This window comes from Mycteria americana, chromosome 4 (assembly GCF_035582795.1).
Source record: "Mycteria americana isolate JAX WOST 10 ecotype Jacksonville Zoo and Gardens chromosome 4, USCA_MyAme_1.0, whole genome shotgun sequence".
NCBI classification, from domain to species: Eukaryota; Metazoa; Chordata; class Aves; order Ciconiiformes; family Ciconiidae; genus Mycteria; species Mycteria americana.
The window spans coordinates 25,281,878-25,304,954 of record NC_134368.1 but is presented as its reverse complement, the minus strand read 5'-3'; positions in this window follow the sequence as shown (position 1 = coordinate 25,304,954).

Genomic DNA, 23,077 nt, shown 5'->3' with positions numbered 1-23,077 from the left:
TCTTCACTTCAATTATTCTTTTTATCTAATCCGTTACATTCTCAGTCCACAGTCTCTTCTTATTTTACTGTGTTTATGAAGTGCTTTGAAGTGATTTAAAGTTATTCCTTTGGATGAAAGGGACTGTATTATAAAAATATCTCTAAAGTTACTGAGACATCAAACATCCCATTTCAGTTATCCTCTTTCCTTGTCTGCATATACATACAGGGAAGAAACATAAATTAATACACATGGATGTCTCTGTCTTTTTCAAACCACTGCCAAATTTGTGATTTCAGATCATTGCTTAGAACTGTGGGCTATATGAACTGTTCTGATTTGAAACCAACCCCATATCCTCTTATAGTAGATAAAGTAATTGTAACTTTAGGAAAACTGATTAAAGGTATCTCACCAAAACCTCTGTATTGAAATTCACTGAGTTTTGTCACAGCACTATAGAAGGAGTTTAATGACATGTGAACACCTTTAAAAAGGATTAATTTTTTATCACAGGGTAGGAAACCTTTATTAATCTTTGTCATCAGCTCCACAAATAAATTCTCCAAAATGAAGTTGTGATCGTGAGAACTCTTCACTGAGGACATATGTTAATTACTGCTTTCCCTTTCCAATGATGATCATACTACTTCATTATTTCATGTAAAACTACATGTAAAACTTGCTTGAATCGTAAACTAAGCAAGTATTTGATACAAGGAAAAGACAATTGCTGCGAACGTGTAATTTAAGTCTCATTTGGGCCATCATTTCCTGCATGTAAGCATGGTAGGTAGAAGTAGAGAACTCCATCCTTAAAACTCAAGCTCTTCAGGTTTACATGCACATTGTAAAGGAGATAAATATGACAATCTGTTTCTGCTTTCCAGAGAAACATAACTGCTTTAGCATCCAAGAATATTACTGTTCACAATGATCATGATGTTTAAACCAAGTCATTAAAGCCCTGCTTAGTTGTTAAAAAAGTAGCACTAAGGATTAAAAACTGATCAGAGTTTGAAATATATAGATTTTCTCTACTGGGACAAATTGTTCTCAGTTATAACTGAGTAACTATATGAAAAAGAACACTATAGGATTGCGCATGTGTAATCAACAGCAACAATGCTACTTGACTGTAATTCTGAGAACAAATTACGGTGACATAATCATTTTGGTTCAAATCAGAGCATGTCCTTTATTGCTCCCCTAAAAGTCCTTGGGAGCAAAAAACCTATATACTTCACATCTTGGTGAATTACGGTCCTTCTCATCATGAACCAAGGAGAACATTTTACTCTACCATCTCCTTCTATATATATCAGCTATTAATATAGATTGATAGACTATCATAGTTAATTGACTTCATTTGAGGGTTGTAATAAAAAGAAAGCAACAGATGTGTGTAATCTTTTTGATTTAAATACCTTTCAAACTCTGCAAATGAGTTGTTAAAATGTAGAGCAGGTAAATATTTTGGTGTGGCTGTGTGACATATGGTAAACAAGAAAGACTAGTATGTGGTATGGTGTCTCCAGTGTAGTAATTTTTCTAGGTTGGATTCCATTTACTGCTATCCTATGAGTAATCCTAGCACTTTGCAATATTGCAATCTAATGTACCTTTTCTTTAAATGCATCACTTACCTCATGCAAGTTTCAGACTGGCTACAAGCTGCATTACAGATTTCAGATATGAGAATTAAGAAGTAATCAGGACCACTTGCTATGGAATTAATTGAAATCAGTAGTCACAGCAGTTTCAGACACATGATAAGTCAATTAGACTGCTTTTCAGTGCAGTGATCATTCGTAAATACATTCTAAGTTAATATGAACTTTGGCTACAAAATTGAGACTAGCAACATTTTTTATCTTAAGCAACAATGTAGTGGCAAGAGAGTGATTATAAAGTGGCTTCACAAAGCCTCTCCTTCAAAATCATAGGCAAGAACAAGGGAAACCTTTGCACTTTAGAATATGCGGTGTCCACGTGTAACATTGATTCTGATTTGAACTCATTTATGTTATAAACTGCTGTGTAAAAGAATAGCCTACACAAAAACTATTTTCCATTTCAAACATCTTTGCTGTTTAAAACTTCCCTTCCCTTTTCCTTCCTGAAGGCTTTCCTGCAATGTTCCAGATTCATCCATTAAAAACTGACAGGCTGACACTTTGCATATTGTGCATGTTGCTGTGTAGACTGATAAACCAGTGCATTGCTACCAAAAAACCCAGAGCAGTGCAAAGATACACAAATGCACATCAACGATTATTTTCTCTGTTAACATCGGAGCATTTGAGTGCTTCAGTAGGCTTTTCCTGAGGGTTCCTTTATGTGTCTTTTAATTAATAAAAAATAGAAAAATAAATTGGGAATATGCTCCAAATAAATAACAGTTAAAGTTCTTCAAAGATAAAAATTAGTGTGATAATCACAGATAAAAGTTATAAACCTGAACTGTCAACTCATTGTCCTTCTGTTCCAAATGAACCAAGGGGGAGACTGGTTGTCACTGTAGTCATGACTTGCCAAAGATTTAGTGACTACACTAATGTAGGAGTGAGAACAGAAAAGTCTTTCATAATAGGATAAACAATTTGATTCAGTCTTGAAGTACTGGGAGCAAAGAGCTTTACACTACATTTGAAGGGGGAAGGGGATAAAACCAGGCTTGCTAGAGATAAGTCTGGGGGTAGCATGCTGGTGTTTGAGGGACGGTGTGCTAGCGAGCTCCTTCAGTCTACTATCTCAGTGGAGGAAGGGGATGGAGACCCATGTGTCAGCAAAGACGCAAGGGTTATTGATGTGTTAGAGACCACGGAAGTGCCTGAGAATGGTCATGCAGGAATTAGGGCTTCTCCCCCAAAAAAGGTAGTGGGATCAATAGCCCAACTGAAGTGCATCTACACCAATGCACGCAGCATGGGCAACAAACAGGAGGAGCTGGAAGCCATTGTGCAGTGGGAAATGGATTGAGAGCAGCCCTGAGGAGAAGAACTTGGGGGTGTTGGTTGATGAGAAGCTCAACGTGACCCAGCAATGTGTGCTTGCAGCCCAGAAAGCCAACCATATCCTGGGCTGCATCAAAAGAAGCATAACCAGCAGGTCGAGGGAGGTGATTCTCCCCCTCTACTCTGCTCTCGTGAGACCCCACCTGGAGTACGCATTCAGCTCTGCCGCCCCCAACATAAGAAGGACATGAACCTGTTGGACCGAGTCCAGAGGAGGGCCATGAAAATGATCAGAGGGCTGGAGCACCTCTCCTATGAAGACAGGCTGAGAGAGTTGGGCTTGTTCAGCCTGGAGAAGAGAAGGCTCCAGGGAGACCTTATAGCAGCCTTCCAGTACCTGAAGGGGGCCTACAAGAAGGCTGGAGAGGGACTTTTTACCAGGGCATGTAGTGATAGGACAAGGGGTAATGGCTTTAAACTGAAAGAGGGTGGATTTAGATTAGCTATAAGGAAGAAACTCTTCACTGTGAGGGTGGTGAGGCACTGGGACAGGTTGCCCAGAGAAGTTGTAGATTCCCCATCCCTGGAAGGTATTCAAGATCAGGTTGGATGGGGCTTTGAGCAACCTGGTCTAGTGGAAGGTGTCCCTGCCCATGGCGGGGGGGTTGGAACTAGATGATCTTTAAAGTCCCTTCCAACCCAAACCATTCTATGATTCTGTGATTCTGTGAAAACTGTGATATAGTTGCCATAACGGAAACATGGTGGGATGACTTGCATGACCAGCATGCTGCAATGGATAGATATAAACTCTTCAGAAGGGATTGGCAAGGAAGGAGAGGCGGTGGGGTAGTCTCGTATGTTAGGTAGTGTTTTGATTGTCTAGAGCTTGATGATGGTGACAACAGGGTTGAGTGTTTATGGGTAAGAATCAGGGGGAAGGCCAATATCATGGTGAGCATCTGTTATAGACCACCCAACCAGGATGAAGAGGCAGACAAAACATTCTATAAGCAGCTGGGAGAATTCTCACAATCGCTAGCCCTTGTTCTCATGGGGGATTTCAACTTACCAGCCAGCTGCTGGAAATACAATACAGCAGAGAAGAAACAGCCTAGGAGGTTCCTGGAGTGTGTGGAAGATAACTTCCTGACACAGCTGGTGAGTGAGCCAGCTAGGGAAGGCACCCCACTGGACCTGTTGTTTGTGAACAGAGAAGGACTTGTGGGCGATGTGGTGGTTTGAGGCCGTTCTGGGCATAGCGATCACAAAATGATAGAGTTTTTGATACTTGGAGAAGTAAGGAGGGGGGTTAGCGGAACTGCTACCTTAGAATTCCGGAGGGCAGACTTTGGCCTGTTTAGGGGCGTGGTTGACAGAGTCCTTGGGAGGCAGTCCTGAAGGGCAAAGGAGTCCAGGAAGGCTGGACGTTCTTCAAGAAGGAAATCTTAAAGGTGCAGGAGCAGGCCCTCCCCATGTGCCAAAAGACGAGCTGGTGGGGAAGAAGGCTGGCCTGGCTGAACAGAGAGCTTTGACTGGAACTCAGGGAAAAAAAGAGAGTTCATGACCTTTGGAAGAAGGGGCAGGCCACTCAGGAGGACTACAAGGATGTCGTGAGGTTATGCAGGGAGAAAATTAGAAGGGCTAAAGCCCAACTAGAACTTAATCTGGCTACTGCTGTAAAAGACAATAAAAAATGTTTCTATAAATCCATTAGCAACAAAAGGAGGGCTAAGGAGAATCTCCATCCTTTATTGGATGCGGGGGGAAACACAGTGACAAAGGATGGGGAAAAGGCTGAGGTACTTAATGCCTTCTTTGCCTCAGTCTTTAATAGTAAGACCAGTTGTTCTCTGGGTACCCAGTCCCCTGAGCTGGAAGACAGGGCTGAGGAGCAGAATGAAGTCCCCATAATCCAAGGGGAAAGGGTTAGTGACCTGCTACACCACCTGAACACTCACAAGTCTATGGGGCAGGATGGGATCCCTCCAAGAGTACTGAGCGAGCTGGCGGAAGTGCTCACCAAGCCTCTTTCAATCCTTTATCAGCAGTCCTGGCTAACCGGTGAGGTTCCAGTTGACTGGAGGTTAGCAAATGTGATGCCCATCTACAAGAAGGGCCGGAAGGAGGATCTGAGGAACTACAGGCCTGTCAGCCTGACCTCGGTGCCGGGGAAGGTTATGGACCAGGTCATCTTGAGTGCCACCATGCAGCACATACAGGCCAACCAGGTGATCAGGCCCAGTCAGCATGGGTTAATGAAAGGCAGGTCCTGCTTGACTAAGCTGATCTCCTTCTATGACAAGGTGACCTGCTTAGTGGATGAGGGAAAGGCTGTGGATGTTGTCTGCTTAGACTTTAGTAAGGCCTTTGACACGGTTTCCCACAGCATTCTCCTGGAGAAACTGGCTGCTCATGGCTTGGACGGGTGAATGCTTTGCTGGGTAAAAGACTGACTGGATAGCCGGGTCCAAAGAGTGGTGGTGAATGGAGTTAAATCCAGTTGGTGGCCAGTCACAAGCAGTGTTCCCCAGGGCTCTGTGTTGGGGCCAGTTCTGTTTAACATCTTTATCAATGATCTGGACGAGGGGATCGAGTGCACCCTCATTAAGTTTGCAGATGACACCAAGTTGTGTGGGAGTGTTGATCTGCTTGAGGGTAGGAAGGCTCTGCAGAGGGACCTGGACAGGCTGGATTGATGGGCTGAGGCCAACTGTATGAGGTTCAACAAGGCCAAGTGCAAGGTCCTGCACTTGGGTCACAACAGCCCCATGCAACGCTACAGGCTTGGGGAAGAGTGGCTGGAAAGCTGCCCAGCAGAAAAGGACCTGGGGGTGCTGGTTGACAGCCGCTTGAATATGAGCCAGCAGTGTGCCCAGGTGGCCAAGAAAGCCAATGGCATCCTGGCTTGTATCAGCAATAGTGTGGCCAGCAGGACTAGGGGAGTGTTCGTGCCCCTGTACTCGGCACTGGTGAGGCCGCACCTCGAATACTGTGTTCAGTTTTGGGCCGCTCACTACAAGAGAGACATTGAGGTGCTGGAGCGTGTCCAGAGAAGGGCAACGAAGCTGGTGAAGGGTCTAGAGCAGAAGTTTTATGAGGATTGGCTGAGGGAACTGTGGTTGTTTAGGCTGTAGGAAAGGGGGCTGAGGGCAGACCTTATTGCTCTCTACAACTACCTGAAAGGAGGTTGTAGAGAGGTGGGGGTCGATCTTTTCTCCCAAGTAACAAGCCATAGGACAAGATGAAATGGCCTCAAGTTGTGCCAGGGGAGGTTTAGATTGGATATTAGGAAATAACTTCTTAACCGAAAGGGTTGTCAAACATTGGAATAGGCTGCCCAGGGAAGTGGTTGAGTCACCATCCCTGGAGGTATTTAAAAGACGTGTAGATGTGGTGCTTAGGGACATGGTTTAGTGGTGGACTTGGCAGTGTTAGGTTAACGGTTGGACTCTATGATCTTAAAAGTCCTTTCCAACCTAAATGGTTTTATGATTCTATGTTTCTATGATTCTATGAAATAATTTTGAACTGTAACACAGATGAACTTGCAAAAATCATTCTGGATAAATTACTGCAACCTCATCTTCCCTTTTTATGACCATCATAGCAGGACAATGAGAACATGGGGAATGAGAAAACACTAGAAGTTGATATAGTTTCTGTAGGCAATTTGTGAGACATTACAAATAGTACATGACAGATTCTAAAATACTGTTGTGATACTTGATTTTGAAGGCATACAAACCCACTTGAATTTCTGTTTGCAAAATGTGTAAATGTTGTGGAGCATATAAACATAAAAGTGCACATAAGTTTTTTAAGGTGTTTATGGAATTCAGGCAGGGGTGCTTGAGATTGCTAATGAAGAATGGTGAAGATACATAGCAGCTGAGAGGATGAGAACAGTTCCCCTTCTATATAAAAAACCCACTAAATCTTAATACAGTGAAGCAGCAGTTGTCAGTATATTTTGCATGTGCAGGGACCCTGACCACATCCCTGTGGAGGTTTGGCTGCTAGGGCTGGGGGCCATTGTGGCCAAGGGCAGCCCCATGCCACTGGTGGCTGTGGGGAGAGGCTCCCAGGTGCCCTGTGGGGAGGCCGTGACCAGGGCTGACCCCCTGCCCACGGGGGCTGCTTTCAGCTGAGGCATTGGCGCTTGGTCCGTGGGAGATCCACAGCCCTGCTGCAGAGCTGTGGCCCCTGGTCTGAGCCCAGACCCAGAGGGGCTAATGTCCCAGCCTGGCCTCAGCCTGGCCCCATGGACGATGGCCCTGCCCAGCTGTCCCCAGGGCTGTGTTGGGCCTGGTTCCCCTCACTGGGCCTGATCCTGATCCCCCACCTGCGGGCTGATGTTCTGGCACCTTTGGCCCGTCCCCAGGGAGGTGCCCAATGCCTGGGGCTGGGGCTGCCCCCAGCTGCACCCTGGCAGTGTGTATATTTGTCTAGCTAATTTGAACATTTATGATAATCGTACACTTTCAGCAAGTGATAATAGATAGAGAGTAATGAAACAAGAAATGCCATAGATCTAAAAGAGCTACATTTTCCACACTTTAAAACATTAGAAATGCAACATGCTCCTCTTGATAACTGTCTAGACCCTCTCCCCAGTGTTCATGCTCCTTTCTCAGTCACTGAAATTGCTTACAAAGAATAACTCTTTGTTATTAAAGATAACTTTATTATCACTTCCATGCTTGTGTATCCGTGCTCCAACTTTGTGAAATCATCCCAGTTTCATCAGTGGGACAGATGCTATTGTCTGAAGGTGAGTGTTTGGCTTCACTTTATTATGACCTATACCGTGAGTTTAATTTGAAAGTGGAATTAGGCTAAAATGTCCAGATGTCCTGGTTTAGCTGACACAGCTGGGAAAATCATGGAATGAGTCCTCCTGGAACACATTTCTAGGCACACTAAGGAGAAGAAAATGATTTGGAACAATCAGCATGGATTTACCAAGGGCAAGTCATGACTGATCAGCACGATTGCTTTCTATAATGAAATGATGGCTTTGTGGATGACAGGAGAGCAGCAGATATCATTTACATCAACTTGAATAGGGCTTTCAACAGCATCTCCCACAATATTTTTTTATGAAAGCTAGAACATTATGGTATGGGTGTATATGCAACTACATTAAAAATCTGGCTGGATGATCATCCTCGGAGGGTGGTGGTTAATAGGTTATACTCTGCCTGGAGGCATGTAAAAAATGGAGTACTGCAGGGACTGTCCTGGGACCTGTCCTGTTTATCATCTTCATCAATGACCTGGAGGAGGTGAATGGAGTGCACTATCATCAAGTTTGCAGGTGACGCCAAAGTGTGTGTGTGTGGGAAGGGGAGGATGAGCTGTTGAAATCCTTGAGGGCAAGGCTGCCATTCAGAGGGACCTAGACAGGTTGAAGGAATGGGTCACCATGAACCTTATGAAATTCAGCCAGGATGACCATGACAAATGCCAAGTCCTGCACCTGGGAAGGAAGAGCGCCCTGTAATGACACAGGCTGAGGCCTGACTGGCTGGGGAGGCCTGACTCTAAGCTCTGCTGAGAAGGACTTGGGGGTGCTGAGAGCTGGCAAGCTGAGCATGAGACAGCAGTGTGCCCTGGCAGCAAAACAGGCCGAGAGCTTCTTGCAGTGTACTAACAGAGTCAACAGCCATAAATGGAAACAAGAGAGGGTCAATCTGGATATATGGAAGACCTTTTTCCACGTGAGGACAGCCAAGCGGTGGAACAGGCTGCTGAGAGAGGTTGTGCAGTCTTCATCCTTGGAGGTTTTCAAGATTGAACTATATTAAGCCCTGAGCAACCTGGTCTGATGTCATAGCTGACCCTACTTTGAGCAGGAGGCTGGAGTAGAGATCTCCTGAGGTCCCTTCTAATCTGATTTATCCTATGATGCTATAATCCAGTTTAAGCAGCACTCCTTACATTCTGGGAAAAATCTTTAGGTCACTTCTCCCTTGTTTTTACCTAGGATTGAAGGCTTTACCCTTGCATATGCAAAAAGCAGCATCCTGGGAAGTTAGACATTCATGGCATAGTGCAGTGAAACCCAGCTTCTGAGCTGTGTTGTCATCTCTTTTGCAGGATACACAATCTTGGGAAATTGCCTTTGGCACTGATAACTGTATCAGATGGAGTAATCTAATGTAGTGGGAATGCCTTCTCTAATGTCACCTACCACAAAAGCATGCCCCCTGTGTCACCATAAATTATGGCTACTTTTGAATATGAATCCAACTGTATTTGGAGGGAAACACAAAAGGGGTGACTCCTGCCTACCTATAGGACACAGAAATGGTAATATATAGATGTAGAGGGAAAAGTGTTTACAGTAGTAAGAGGTGAGAAGCTGTTGTGAATAAGCATATAAAACATTATAAAATGCCCTACTAGGTCAGACCAGTGATCCATCTACCTCATTCTGACTCAAGCAGTGCCTAGAAGAGGTATTGTTCTGGATGAACATGGGAGCATAGACACTTTCTGTGGTCTACTCCCCTTTTTCTTATAGCTCTTGTATTAAGATATTAAAGAGTACATTCATAGCTTGTCCTTTCAGTATGCATTTATGGACTTCTGTGCAGGAATTTTCTTCTTTCTGAACTTGATGATGTTCTGTCTCCTCGATCTCCTATAGCATCACCGTCCAGAATTTTGCCTTTGACAGTGCTGTGTGAAATATTCCGTTTATTTTTTAAGAGATCTTCTACTAACCTTGAGTGCCCCTGGGGTATTGCAGTGAGGGATTTGGTGAATAGCAATTCTGCATTCAGGTTATCACATGTAACATATGCATATTGTAATATTAGTGTCTTTAAAAAATTTAAGTTAAGGATAGTTTTTAATGTGAAGACAGGAATATTGTCAGATGTGGAAAACTGAACGAGGATATTTTTGGTAAAGAGAAACATTAAAAAAGCAAAGTCTGCATCCTCTGAATACTAAAAGATTCTTAAATTCTTAATACTTCCACCACCCACAAGCTTATATATTAAAACACGACAGAGAAAAATTAGAAAAGATATTATTGTCATAGCAGTAGAGTGCAGGAGCAGCAATTTACTATCCTAGTATTGGTAATTTGAGAAATAAGAAATATTTTATCCGTTTTCTTTTTTTCAGAAAGCTTAACTGAAAAAGCCTGAATAGTAACTTTGCATTATTCTAACAGATCCTACTACAAGTAAGTTAATTTTTCTATGACTGTCAAGAAGAAGCAAAATTGGAACACTTGCAAAATATAAAAAATGTGAATGGGATAAGTATTTAGTTTTTGTCAGAACAAAGATTTCAGAGTTGTTTTTTAACAGACTGCAAGATTCAACTGAAATTAAAAAAATAACCTACAAAATAAGACACTAGAAAGAGTGACAATGAAGGAAAATAGTGTAGCCATGTTGCATATCATTAGTTCCATATTAACAAGAAATAAAGCTTAATGTAACTTTAAACAGTCATTTTTTGTCCACCACACATTGATTAAACCCAAACCTGGTAGTAAAGTTCTCTAGGTTTTTTTGATTATTCCAACAATGTTTATAAAATTTCCCACAGATAATGGAACTAGTTCTTCACAATCTCACCATTGTAAAAATGAATGTAATTACATGGTAGGAAAAAAAATCTGAGAGAGCTCACAGTTCTAAGTTGTGAAACATGATACCAGTATTTCCAGTAAAGCAGGGGTAGAGTTAGAGCACCAAGCCAGTTCTGGTCCAGAAAAATAATTTCTGTGTTTACATGGAACGACAATAAGCTAATACGGTTTGCCGCAGAAGCCTGTGACTTGGAGTGCTGCACCATACAAAAGTTTTGCATCTCAACCTGAGCTGGCTAATTTGACAGCAAACTAGCCTATAGCTGCCTAGTCAGAGACTCTTTAAAACCTGCTGTTTGTAATTTTGGTTCCATGATCAGTGTAGGCAGAGGTCTGGGTACATCTCTTTAAATAGACATCTGAAATGTAAAACCTCAAGTAATTGTAAGAATTTTGTGTCAATGACAAGAAAGTTTAAATTCATTACTGTTACACATACTCGTCTTCATAATTTCCCACTCCTGTTCTCCCACATTCATATTAAAATGCAAATAGTTAAATGTTAAGAAATGGTAAAGTGTCTTCAAGTTCAAGAAATTTTATTTAGCCATCAGTATAGAATTTCTAACTATCATTTTAGAATGCAGAAACAATAGGTTTAAGATCTTTACTGCTCTTGTAATTTATTGTCCTACTTCCTTAGGGCTATTACTTCCCAAGCAAACCTTGTGTGTCATAGAGGGAAATAAAACCTGCTCATATAGTCCGTAATACTGTAGGCTTCTATAATTATTATAAGTAACAGCTGAATGCAGTAAGGATTTGTCCGTCACCAAAATATCTGCAACATCTGAGGATGCACATGCATTTATTATTAATTGATAGTGTATAGAAAAGGCCGTAGCTGAATATGTGGCAAACTAAAGGATTCCCAGGACCGGTCTTGATTTCTTAAATTCATACTGTACCTCACAGTCATTCTGTCAGAGTCTGATTCTGTCACACTATAGGCATCTTTACAAGAATATTATGCACCTTGCTTCCCACCAACTTCAAGATGAAGTTACTAAATCAAGAATCTTTTAGTACACTTCTATTGTAATATCTTAATTTTTTTTCTCTTTTTTTTTTCTCCCTCCATACATACCACTAAGTAAACCTTGGGGCAATAAATGTTGAGGCACAAAAATAGTGGATTCAGTTGAGTATTGTCTTCCCCTGGTGATGGACCTTCTGTCTGTTTCAGCTTTGTATCGCACCTTTTTTCCCCGTATCTTTCTTTACTGTTGACATTTTTGTGTATGGTACATGGTGCAGACTGCACCATATATATTTTGTACTATAAAGTGGCGAGTGTGAAAACTTTGTAGAGAGATGAATGCTACACTTCATACCAGCTAATAAACTCTTCAGTAAGGTTGCAGAAGGCTGCAGTGATATGTGTTAGTAATGTGCCAAAATACGTATGTTTATTTAACTTACATTCTTTTTTGCCTAATTGCTGTTCCATAGAGATCGTACAAAAAGTATTCCAGGAACAAAAAAGGAATTAGAATTCTTTCAGATAGGTGTTTGCCACCAAATACGTCGGGTATTAAAAAGAAGAACATTCAGAACAAAAGTCTGGTTTCACATAACCTAGAAGGCATAGAAGTGTTGAACAGATGAATAACAAAACTGTTGAAGTTTATTAGATAATGTTAGATATTGTTTTTTGGAAAGTTCACAGAGACGAGTGTGTTATTTATGAACAACAGAAAAGATTTAAGATAATATTTCTATGGCAAGTAACAGTTGTTTTTTATGATAATTCAAAAGCATAAAGCTTCTTCATACAATTGGAAAATAAGATACCTGTCATATATCTGTCTCATTATTTATTGTATTTATACATAAATACAATTTGGATATAGATATATTTATATCTTTCTGTATATATTTATATGTACATCTTTCTGTATATAAAATACTCTTCCTTTGCAGTAAAAAGATTCTTTAATTGATTAAGTCCATATTGCCTTCTGGAAAGAATAGATCCATTATCTTTCTAGAAATTTCCTGAATTTCAGTGTATTTCTAGAACAGCTTGTACATGAGAGACAAATGCTACTAGCAGTACTTAGGGATCTTGAGTTACAGCTATGGGTAGAATCAGAAAGACATGCTTCAGCATGCCACCAGTACTGACTTAAAATTGAGAATTCAAAAAATATAACACTTCTTGGAAGTTAATTTTATGTTAAACTATGATTTTCAAAACTAAAAGAAATGAAAATTTCTTTCAGGATCATTAGACCTGTAGTTCTTCAGCAAAATAATGAGCTCAAGAAACTCTGTGTTGTGTAATGTGTCTGTATTTGAAGGATGATACTCTACTCATGTTCCACTTAAAGCTTCAGAACAAGAAGTTAATAATTTATGTTTTCTGCTCGCCTCCTGCATAGGGCTGATTTCACCTGAAGGACATAATCAGCCATTATGTCAATAAATACACTATGTAGATGGATCCCTCTGAAACTAATGACAAAGTCTTTCATTTGGATAAAAATAGTCTTCAAAAGTCTAAGCAACTGTCAGCATTCCTGGGGTTCTCATATTACATTCTCTTCAGTAATCTTAGTAGAGCCCCTAAGTATGGTAGCCCTGTTATAGTATGTGATTGATGCTGGGTAATTAAAACCTTATCTGTCTGGAAACCAAGTTTGGTAAGCAGTAGTATTTATTAATGCTGATGCAGGGACTTACTAGTAGTGTATGTGTTTGAATCTGTCTGTAGCAGCAGTAGTGTAAGAGTTATTGATAGCATGGATTTATTTGATAGCTATGCTGGGCCTGGCAGGCATATATTGATAGAATTTTTGCTGGTAATAAAATGTCAGATTAAAAGAAAACAGCAGCATTCTTACTTTTAATGGTGAGCAAAACTTACTGCCTGCTGCTGCCTCTGACAACATAAGATAAGCCTAAAGGTACATGTTACAAAAGAATTGAGTTCCGTGTTCAAAGGTGCTTGTCATCCAAACCCTTGATTATATTGGAATGTCTTAGCTTCCAAAAGTATATCTAGCAAGAAGGAAAATCAGTAATTGCTTTGTAGAGGAGCATAAAACACTGAGCTAACATTGTGAATTTAGTATGAAACTGAAAAATGTCCTATCCACTGATACAGTGCAGAAATGTTTGTTAACTAACTGCAGTCATAGATGACAAAGCACTAGAAATGTCATAGGCAGGCAGTACATATGCATGCATACACGCTCACACACCCATATATATAACGGATGTCATGAGAATGACATTCCCCATTCATGTTGCCAGATATTTAAAATCATTCCTCCTATTTCTACCTATTGTTATAGACACAATTTTATTTTCTGATCTTCTGAGTTAGAAGCAATCATGATACCACCAGCAGTTCTTGGTTTTTTTGTTTGTTTGTTTTGAAGTTTAAATAATCCCTGCTTTTGCGTCACCCTACCATTTTGCATCTCCTAGATGTAAGCTCAGCTGGATTACATACTCAAATTTCTTGGACCAGAATCCTGAAAAATAAAAGAAAAACCTTTTTTGTATCTCATAATAACAGCTTGTTAGTCAAGAATTTGGCATGTCTGTCAATTTTTTAAGATGAAAAATATATACATGTATATAACAGTTTAGAGTCAACACATTGCTGAAACGAAATTAGACCTCACAGGGCTGCCTTTATCTTCATCTTTTCTCTCATTTCTTTTGGTCACATTTTAAAAATTTTGTTCATAGCCATTAATGATCACAGACTTAAACAAGCAATTACGCACTTTTTTTGGTCTTTTTTAGAGGCATGTTTTTGAGTTTGGGTTTTTTTTTCATTGCATGTCCTTGCTTACTTTTAAATTGCATACGTCAGGTCCAGTCCGTAGTAGTGAAAGTTAGGTACATTTCACCAGCTTTGATACTCTATGCATTGACTTAACCTTCATATTAATATGTGATCCTTGTAACTAAATGTATCCTAAAGCTTTAAGCATGTGATCATGTTTCAGCATTTGTCTTTGGAGACGTTAATAGGGTTATTGAGCAACAAAATGATAATCAGCAGTTTTAGAGGTCGTTCATTATACAGTCTATAAATATTTCATAAATTCCCCACTGTTTACAGATAGAAGTAGTCTAAAAAGAAATTGCAAATGTTCAGTATCTAATGCAGCTGACCTAGTTGTTAATGCCTGTTTTTTTAAAAAGCTATCTATATGTTTATGCAAATTATAACCTCTACATGACATAGTTTCATAGCATGGTCCAGCAGAATGCATCATAATAGAAGCTCCAAGGATCATTGCATTCAAGTTCATCTACACTGTTAAAAAGAGACACGTTTAACTTAAATTAAAACATGCCAAATGCCAAATATCCTTAAGTCAGCAAGTAAATCTCCTTGCATCACCTTTTGTGGTTTTTAGGTATTTAAGTTTGGATATACAAATTATGTGGAGTCAGACATGTTATTTTCAAAAATAGTGCCTGTTTTGGAATTCAACAGTTTAAGTGTTGGCATGAGGCCTGACTGGCACAGTAGCTGGTTGTACACTGAATGGCAAGAACATTTTGTGGGACCTTTTGCAATCTGATATCCAGATGCTGGCTTTGTCCCAGCTGTGTGTAAGACTGGGACATAGATGTCTACAATTCCCTGCCTTCCTTGAAAGATATCTTTGCTGTATAAATATGAAAGGAGGTGTGTTGTCTTCTGATAGACTACTCAGTCTGGACTTAAAAATACCAGGGACTACACCTGCTGTGGAGTACAAATTCAACTTGTGCTGCCTCAGATACAAAGCTGCAGTATAGCAGGATAAATCAAGACAAAGAAATGCTTCCTAAATTAACTGATGACTCTGCTAATGGGGGAGGCTGTGGAGTCCTTGTTGCCTGCTTTGAAGCCCTGTAGAAAAATGAGGACCAAGTTCCTATCTTTCCCTGTTTTCCTGAACTTGTCATTTGGATTTGTACTGCAGAGAGCTTGAGAGATAAATGTTTCAGTACAGCAAAAAGTAAGATCTGAAAAAAACCCCACTCAAACCAAGAAAAATATAACAACAATAAGTATCCAAACCAACCCATCTGCTTTTTCATCTCAGTGCTATTGTGGAGCACATTGGGACCTGACCACTAGATACTCTGTGTCTCCTCCTTTCAGTGTAATTTAAAACTTACTCTTCTAATAAGGAAAAAATGTTAGTGTATTAAGTAAATAGTTAAATAATAAGTAATTATGCTTTGGAGAGAGAAACAAAACTTACTCTGATAAACTGTTTTTTTGGTGGGGTTCAGAGATCTGGGTAATTCCACATAGGACACAATGCCGCTCAATCATTCTAATTTTAGTAGTTTTCTAAGCAACTGCTCTGCTATGATAAATACATTCTCCAGCTCATAATGGAAATCAGTTATGCAGCTACGGGTGATGTAAGAAACACTAGTCAGTCCAATGCACATGTGATCAGAGAGGTTGTTTATGTCACTACGATGGATACTAGAATTAAATATTGTCATAGAAATAACTGTTGCCCCATCATGAGATGTCAGCTTTATGTTCTTAAATCAAATTTTCCTTATCCCAAGCCCTTAAAAATCACTATAGCTTCTAGACCTGAAATAAAGACTGAGCATTTCCAATCTGTAGAAGTGTAATGCACAGTTAGACTACAATTTTTTTTTCAGTGGGCAGGTTTGTAAAAAAATTATTAAATTCACTGATATGCCTTCACCAGCAAGGATACTCTTAGTTATATACAGAGGTTGTAATGGCAAGTTATTGTATCATTCTGTATTCGTACTGCTCAATATTTAGGAAAATTAACAGTAAAGGTCGACGAAGACTAGAGATGCATTCTGGAGTTTTTATTGGAGTTATTTGCTTGAGTCTATTCAGCTGCACATTATTCAGTAACTGGCCATTTTGAGTCAAATTACGTACTTAAATGAGCTGAGCAAACGCTGGCTCAATTTAGTTACATACTATGAAATTTGTACATTGAGTTATTCATTTTAGTGAATAGTTTGCTGAAGACTAACATTCAAATAGCATTTACTATTATCTTGTTAATAGGCCTTACTGCTTTAAATCTACTAAGAATGCAAATAAATGATAATTCTGCACTCATTAAGGAAATCTCTAGTGACTTACTTTGGTTAAATGTTCCAACAGGCATGTTTAGCACTTCTTTGGGGTTGGTAAAGTTCCAAAAATCTGTAAATTAAAGTTCTGTAGAGTGCTATAAAATATGCATAATGAAGCCCTGGATGTAAATTAAGAAGATTTATATTGCAGCATTCTGCTTACATTATTCAATCTGAATGCTTCACAGGTTTTTATGAAGCAAATAAACTGTTCTTTTTCTTGAAATTCATTTTGAATGGTCACCATGGATTCATTTTTACATTACTTAGTTCACACATTAAAGACTGAATTGTTCTTTTTAATCTATGTATCATACTAAAGTTTTATTGCACGATGCTTTTGAAGCCTAGGTGCTCCATCTGTAGTAGCAGTACACTGAAGTTGACTATAGACATAAGAAGTTAAAATAGAGCTGAAAACAATGTTTATGAATATTCTTCTACTTCAAACTCATGTATTCACTTGAGTTACACTTATGATTCCCATTATTCATAGCCAGTGAACATTAACTGAAAAAAAGTTTATTTCCAAGGAAAATAAATACAAATTCTTATATACACTGGAACCCTGCATAGTTTTTTCTGTGTGACTTTCAGAAGCAAAGAAGCTAAAGCGTAAGTTTGTGCACAACTGCCACCCAGAGCTGTAGATCTGTCAAAGAAACCACATGAGGGCTTTAGGTATGTCTGTACCCTAAAAAAGAGCAAAAGCATCAAGAAAGAGAATCTGAGGTGCAGTTGTGTTCTAAGAAACATGCTGCTCTGGAATTGTTTAGTTCAGGAAAATACTGTCTTCCACTGTGGGAGATCATACTTGGTATCTTAACAGATTGCTTCATTGATGAGTCGGTTCTAGATTGACTAAACTAAATGGTGGTGAGGATATTTCAGATCTGCACTGAAACAGAATTATTTTGCTTATATCCTTAATCTTGTAGTCTTACTAAATTAAGCAACAAAAAGCAACCACAGCATTTTAACTTTTAGGGTCTACATGCATATCTGTGTATACCTGTAGTATTTTTAGAATAAAGGCCTACTATAGAACAAAATGCCTTTGGCTTCTAATTCTTTAATTTCTGCTTACTATTTTCTGTTTCTTTTAAGATGAAGAAACTCACATTGTGGAATTCTGAAACCAGTGGTATGCAATAGTGCAATCAAAGTTAAACTCAAATAAATTTTAAATTAGCCACAGAATTATGTATAAATAAATAGCAAGAATGTTGATAAACCAAGTATTATGAATACAATAACAATTTTGAATGGTTGATTTTTTAATTTTGTATTATTCAAACATAATTTAGAAAAATATTTTTAGAATTTTATTTTAGTATAACTAAGGGATTGCACAGCTATACTATAATATTTTATAGCCTTTTATCAACTTGTTTTATTACACTTTATTAAATATAGGTCACATCTACTTCTCAGTGTCTGTTCAATAGAGCCATCCTTATTCTTTAAGATAATAATTTCAAAATTTTTTACACATTTTATATATAAAAAAGAAATATTTGTGTGCTATGCAACTAAACCACTATGGTATTACACATTATTCAGTTTGAACACTAGGAATTGTAAAATGCCTTTGGAAATTAGAGCCAGCTCAAATTGTTAAACTGTGTTTTGTAATGAAGAATAGAGGAACAGATTAGTATTTGAGCTTTTGGATCACATTACGCTATGATGATAGAGTACATCTAGAAATAATTAAGACAGTGATGAATATGAGAACACAGAGCTTAATTGAGGGATACTTTTATAAGAAACAGTGTATGTAGAGCACTTCAGATTCAGAGTGGAAACCCAAACAATTAAAGATAAATGATGAAGATAAAACCGTTTAAAATGGAACAGCTACACATACATTTGCATGTTTATCCACATATTCATTCAGAAATAAGTAATGTATTCTGTTAGAGGAATTAGTAAGGGGCAGAGTCAAAATAGAAATTCAGTGGCAAGAACTACAGGGTCCAACTGGATTTAATCTGCCATTCCATCATAAAGAGTATTGTGACTTCAAAAAGTACCCCTCGGAATTGATGGTTTCTGGCATAATTCAAAGCTGTTTGAAACTAGAGTATATGAAAATGGATAGCAGAGTGACACCCCTGGTATAATACGAGTAGACCAGAGGTATGGCCAAGGAGTGGAGAGCACTATATTAACTTAGAAGACCTTGTGTGAGACTGATTTCTGATTTCTGATTCTGATTTTATGGACTGGGCTAGAATCTTCCTGCATGTTGAAATAAAAACAGAGGCAAAACACGATTTAGATTTCACAATTTTAGCATTTAAGTTTTAGACTACAAACAAACACAAATTAATGAAACTACACTGTAAGCATTATAATAAGAACAGCTAATGAGAGTGGTGATCACTTTACTTCAGTGGGATAAGGACGTAATTGAACTGTGTCAGCTTCACAAAGTACCAAAAGATTTCTAAAAGTTCAGGGCCACCAGCCACATCTGCCTTGCATATGCCAAACAGGAGATTGTAATTCAAAATAAACATTTGTCTGGAATCTATGGTCATATTCAAACTAGCACTTTCCAAAATTAGAACAAATTAGTGAAGGTTAATACTTACTTTTTTAATTTGTATCTTTCTTCAGTGTTCTGCTGTAATTACAGGTTGACATCAGAGTGTGACAACAGAAAGACCAAACATCTCTATCTTTGGAAGTTAGACAGCAATATTAAGAGGCAGTTTGTGTCTCTGAATGAATAAGAGCTCATATGTTGACAGGCTTTATATTGCTAAGAGGAATGGCAGAAAAAAATATTGTTCAGTATACTCATTCCTTTGCCAGGCACTTCAGATAATAAACCTTACTGAGAGGCAAAGTTTATTAGCTCTGTATAGCCTTGTATAATTTTCTGTTTTGAGGTTCACAGAACACAGAGTGGCTGGGTTTGGAAGGGACCTCTGAAGGTCGTCTTCTTCATCTCCCCTGCTTAAGCAGGGTCACCTAGAGCCAGTTGCCCAGGACCATGTCGAGACCGCTTTTGAATATCTCCAAGGATGAAAACTACAACCTCTCTGGACAACCTGTGCCAGTGCTCAGTCACCCTCACAGTGAAAAAATGTTTCCTGATGTTCAGACAGAAGCTCCTGCATTTCAGTTCTGTTGCCTCTTGTCCTGTCACTGGGTGCCACTGGAAAGAGCCTGGCTCTGTCTTCTTTGTACCCTCTAAGGTCCCCCCTGAGCCTTGCCTTCTCCAGGCTTAATAGTCCCAGCTCTCTCAGCCTTTTCTCATAGGAGAGATGCTGCAGTCCCTTCATCATCTTCGTGGCCCTTTGCTGGGCTCTCTGCAGTATCTCTGTTTCTTTCTGTACTGGGGAGCCCAGAAGTGGACACACTACTCCAGCTGTGGCCTCACCATTGCAGAACAGAGGGGAAGGATCACCTCCCTTGACCTGCTGGCAACACTCATCCTAATGCAGCCCAGGATACTGTTAGCCTTCTTTGTAGCAAGGGCACATTGCTGGGCTCATGTTCAACTTGCTGTCCACCAGGACTCCCAGGTGTTTTTCTGTAAACCTCCTTTCTAGCTGTGTCACCCCCCGTGTAGGCTGGTGCCTGAGGCTGTTCCTCCTCAGGGTTATAGGCTAGTATTTCTGCCAAATGCTATACTCCTAAAAGTCAATACATGAGACTCTTTGAGGCAAGCTTGCGTCTCTTTGCAGTGCTTTCTACTGTGTGCTGTTGATGTTCCTCATATGCAGAGAGGCAGAAACTAAGCTGAGATCCATTTAGAAGCAGATTGGGCTAAACAACTATAATTAACAATGTTATTACATTTTATTAACAATGTTAATACTTTGGCACACATGAGCAATCAAGTGCAAACACATTTTTGTCACTGTTTCAGCAAGCCATCCTAGAAGTAAATTTAACATAATGCTGAAAACAGCTCTTAAAACTGTTGTCAGTATCTAGGCTCCTTATGTTGTTGAAATCAGATAGTGTAACAGCAGCAGATAACTATTCTAAAATGCCCTATTGTATATGAGGACGGTGCATGTATTTTTAAAGATACTTTCCTTAATAGCAAGTAGAAGCATATAATTGGTCTTTGGATAAGAGAAAAGCATGTAGTTCTTTGGGTGTGCAGTGCTTAAAAACTTCTAAGTTGCTATCAGTGTACATTCAATGATCTCTTTTGGACGCAATGGCCCTGATTTTCCCCTCTTGTGAGACTCCGAGCTTCAGGATGAACCTGTTTTCAAAGTTCACCTCTGGTGAATTTCTAAATGACTAAACCCATAGATCTCTGTACAATTTAGTTTTTGTGTTCTCACCACGTTCTTGTCTACAGTGGGCACAATTTGAGAAGTTCATATATTTTGGAGACTCACGATATAGTGAAGGAGGCTGAATTTACTTGGATGTTTTGTAGCAGGTACTGATTTTCACCTTATTTGCATCAGAGGCTGACATTAACACAGTAGATGTCAAATATGGAAAAAGATTCAGTGATTTGCATGCACTCCAAGCTTCGTAGGCTTAATTTGGCAGGGAACTCCAGGGGCCATCTTGTGCAACCTTCTGCTAAAAGCTGAGTCAAGTGAGATGGGTTTCTCAGGGGTCATCTTCAATCAAGTTTTGAATACTTCAAAAAATGGTGATTCCACAACTGCTTTGCGTAACCTGTTCCAGTGTTTGACTACCCTCATTGTGAAACATTTTTTCTTCGCCAGAGTGGAAAAAAACCTCGCCCGTAACACAGTTCGTACTTACACATACATACATACATGCTTTCATACAATTTATTATGTCTGGATTGCAGTATTACATTCAGACATAATCAGAGGGAAGCTTATTTACTCTGCAGCACTAGAAACAATGCCAAAACTAGACTATAACATTGGTCAGTTCCTCAGTGCTAGCAGAGCTTAGAGGGGGTCTTCTCGACATAGTAAGTATGCAATTATTTTAAGTTCAAGCAGTGTGGATACAATGTTATGGTCATTATTGTATATTAGCCAGCTGTGTATGTATCATAGTCTCTGGAATATTTTAACTCTGATGGTTAGCACATTTGAAAGCCACACATTCATTTTTATTACTACCCATGCTAGTTAGATTAGCTTGCACAACTATTTGAGGGAATATATGTATTAAAATTACATGTATTTGTAACCCTGCATGATAAGGCAGGTGAGATATCTTATGAAGTGAGACTCATAACTAAATGCTTAGATTGTGATCTTATTCCAGATGAAACTGATTTTTTGTATTAGAATGCTAAATACATTGTTTAATTCAAAATGTTTCCCCATAGATTTTTTAAATTCTTAAACAGAGCTCAATATTGGTATTTTACTGAAAGTGAAATATCAAAAAATTATGACAATATTTTTGATTCATAAATGGAGCATCATCTATCCCCTGTAAAAGGCTGCCTGACTCTTGTAGGCATTCTGGATACAAGATGGGGTTTTCTTTCATTGTTTGTTTGTTTTAACTTCTGGTTATCTTTTGTGTTGTTGGCCACCGTTAGTATGAATCTGCCAGCTAATGGAGTGCTACAAGCTCTCCTTCCCACAGGTACTTGTCTGCTGCTAGCTAACATTTTGAATATTCGTTATTCAGCACCAGCTAATTCCCCTGGACAATTCTTTGGTTCATCACTTGGCAAGGAAATGCCATTTACATCACCTGTGTTTTTTTGTTTCGTTTGGGATTTTCTATCTTTGCTGTCTTTCCTCTTTACTCTTACTGCTTGAGAACCCTGATGTAGCTACTTGAATCAGGAGAGATACATACAGCAAAACAGATGATATTTGGCAATTAATTGATTATGAAGGGGCCTGAAATTATCTGGTTGCCTGAGGGAAATACTGTATTCCCCCAGAACAGTCACAAGCTGTTGTGCTTTGAAGATTTACAGGAAGAGAATGATATGGGAGATTTTGATTAAGGGACCAAGGGCAGATGTTGCTTGAGTAATGGGATTTGTGCCACTCTATTATGTGCAAAATTCAAAACTCAAGATAACATATGACTTTTGTCATTACCCTTTTAATGAAAACTACAGTATGTGGCTGTGAACGCAAATCCTGCTAAGTAAACTCAGGAGAATTAGTTCACTGTACATTTGAATTCCAATTACTGTGGAAAAGTAACTAAGCAAGAAGGAATGAAGCCACCAAAATACTACAAAATTTTACAGTAATGACATTATCAAGTACTTTTTTGTTCCATTGCTGGATTTCTTTATTCTTCTGCCTGCATTATATGAGAATAAGAATAAACAGTACAAATTTCTATAGCAACACCATCTTTCAGCCAAGTATCTCAATGGATTTTGCAAGCATTGACTGATCAAGTCTCACAATTACCATGGTACTGGAACAAAGCACAGGTGCCCTTAAATCACACCTGCCTGCCTTGGAAATTAATT